The 2,500-nt window shown below is 78.4% G+C and overlaps 1 non-coding gene across 1 annotated transcript in view; it reads left to right on the top strand.

The window, feature by feature from the left end:
* The first annotated feature begins 2,455 nt into the window (after positions 1-2,455).
* The window catches only part of LOC138063156 (5.8S ribosomal RNA), a 153-nt gene continuing 108 nt past the window's right edge, over positions 2,456-2,500 (top strand). The window contains exon 1 of the ribosomal RNA XR_011136750.1: positions 2,456-2,500. This exon is cut by the window's right edge and continues 108 nt beyond it. This is a non-coding gene — a ribosomal RNA (5.8S ribosomal RNA).

Raw genomic sequence — 2,500 nt, 5'->3', positions numbered from 1 at the left:
GCACTGAACACCGGTGTGGTCCCCTGCCCGCCGTGTCCCGGTTGCCGTGCGTGAACCCGAGTTCACCTGTCCCGCACTCTGCGCCACAGGGCCGAGCATGGGGCTCGGCCCGCCGGCGGGTGTACGGCCCTCCCGAGGCCCGCTAGCGCGGGGGCTCGCTCGCCGAAAGCCCGCCGCCGATTCCCCGCCGCCGGTGGGGGACCGTCCCCGTCTGCCCTCTCGCCTCCGCTGGCGCCCGCCGCCGGTGCCCGTCTCCGAGCGCCGCCCCCGCCCCTTCGCCCGACGGTGATCCGCCGCCGCCGGGGCAGGGGAGGGTCCGGCCCGGGGGAGGGCCCGGCAGAGCGGGCGGCAGTGCGTGGGAGGGTCGGCGGGGCTTGCTCCCCCGGTGCCCGCGGGAGGAAGCGGCGGGTGGAGACGCGAGCGAGATCGCATTCCGGGTTGGGACGGGTCCCACGGGTCCCCACTCCTAAGCTGTGGGGGGCGGACCCGGGGCGGGCTGCGGCGGAGCAGCCCGTCTAGCAGAGGCGGTGCGGACAGGCGTTCCGGGACGGCGCGCGGGGCGGGCGCCGCGCCGCGGCGGACCCCAAGCGGGGGCGTCGCGCGAGGCCACGCGAGGCGACGTGTCGTGCCCGAGCGGGCGGCCCAAACCACGGCTCTCCTCCCGGGCGCAGCTGCCACCCGGCGCCGGGTTACTGAGGGAAACCCCGGGCCCCGGGAGGAGGACGAGGTCGTGGCGGTGGGTGTCGGGCGCACCCCGCGGGTGGACGCTCCGCCGAGGGGCGCTGGAGCCGGCTGGCGGGTGCCGGGTTCCCCTCCGCGCCCCGCCTCGTCGCTGCCGCTGAGGCTGCCGCCGTCGCCGCGAGGCGGCGGTGGCCCGGCGGCGGGCGGCGGCGGGGGAGGCACCCCCGCGGGGATTTCAGGTCGTTTCCCTCACCCCAGGGCCAGGTACCTAGCGTCCGCGCTTCTCCTGCCTCCCCTCGGTGACCCACCCGTGTGGTCCCGTGTGCCAGCGTGCTCCTCCCGGGCGCTGCGCTGCGCGTGCCGCACCGGCCGTGCCCTGCCGGCCTTCCACGCTTCCTCCTCCCCTCCCTTCCCCCCCCCCCCACACCGCTCCAGCCGCCCCACGCCGTGCCGTGTGGGGGCCGCGCTGCGAGTCGGCCGGGCCGGGGGCGGCGGGGGGCGGCGGGGGGGGGGGGCGCGCTGGGAGGAAGGAGGAGGGCCTCCGGCCACCGCGGCCGCCGGTAGCGGCCCCCCCGGGTAGGGATGGCCATGGGCCCCGGGCTCCGGGCCCGAGGGTTCTCGGTCGGAGAGCCGGGCGGGGGTTTAAAGACTCGGGCGGCCCGATGCGACCCGGGGGGCAGCCGGGCGTGCTGCCGGAGGGGCCGGGGGGTCGGCGCGCGCGGGCGCCGCACCCCCCCATGCCCGCCGGCGCGGCCCGTGCATGCCCCGCGGGCAGCCGGGACGGAGAGGGGTACCCTGCCCCCTCTCTCCGCGGTCTGGTCTCGGCGGAGAGACGCCGCGCGGTCGGCTTGCGCCGGCCTGCCTCGAACGCGCGACCCCGGCGCGAGCGCGTGCTCGCCGCCGGGACGGCGAGCCCCCACCGCGGGTGGTGCGGACGCCGAGCCCCAGCGCATCCCTTCTCCTCCCTGGCCGGTGCTCTCAGTCTCCCGCCGTGGCCGTCGGCGGCACCCTTCCTTCCCTCCCCCCCCGCCCTGCCCCGGCACTCCGCCATCCGGCGCGCCTGCCTCGCTCTGCCCGACCCGGCTTCGCTGGGCGGCAGGCGGGCGGCGGGCGGGCGGGCGGGGGCGGCCCCTCCCGGTCTCCGCGTGGAGGCGGGGAGAGCGGGCGCCGTTCCCCGTCCGTCCCGCCTCGCCCGTCTGCCTGCCGCCAGGCGTCTGCCCGCGGAAGGGACGGGCGAGTGCGTGGTGTCGCTCGGGAGGCTGCGTGTGTGCAGGCGGGTGTTGGGTGCCGTCTCCGGGGCGGCGGAGCTGGAGGCCGGTGAGGCGAGCGAAGGAGCTCGGAAGCGTGCGGCTGGCGGGTCGCGGGCGCGCGGGCAGCGGGTGGCGCCGCTCCCAGCGGCGGCCGGGCTCCGACGCCGGGGCTCCGCGGGGACCCACACCCCGGTCCCTGAGGCAGGTGGCGCGGCTGGCGCGCCGCTCCCTGCTGGGCCAGGCCGAGCCGGGCGCCTGGGCCGGACTCGAAGCGAGAAAGGGGTTGTCCCAGGTCGGGAGCGAGGGCTCCCCGCCCCTCTCGTTCGGGTCTGTTCTCCCCCCCCCCCCCCTTTTTTTTTCCCTCTGTGCTTGTACGGTCAGTGAGGCGTGCCCTCTCTCTCCGCTGTCCCTTGCTCAGCAGCCGGCGTCGGCGTGAGGAGGGAGGCAGAGCGGATGGGGGCCCTCAGGGGGCTGCGAAAGCTGCCCGGTCCCCCCGCGCGCGCGGTGGGGACCGAAACCGAGACAACTCTTAGCGGTGGATCACTCGGCTCGTGCGTCGATGAAGAACG

Source organism: Struthio camelus, chromosome 31 (assembly GCF_040807025.1).
Source record: "Struthio camelus isolate bStrCam1 chromosome 31, bStrCam1.hap1, whole genome shotgun sequence".
NCBI classification, from domain to species: Eukaryota; Metazoa; Chordata; class Aves; order Struthioniformes; family Struthionidae; genus Struthio; species Struthio camelus.
The sequence above is the reverse complement of the archived record's forward strand: the minus strand, read 5'-3'. Positions and strand labels throughout refer to the sequence as shown.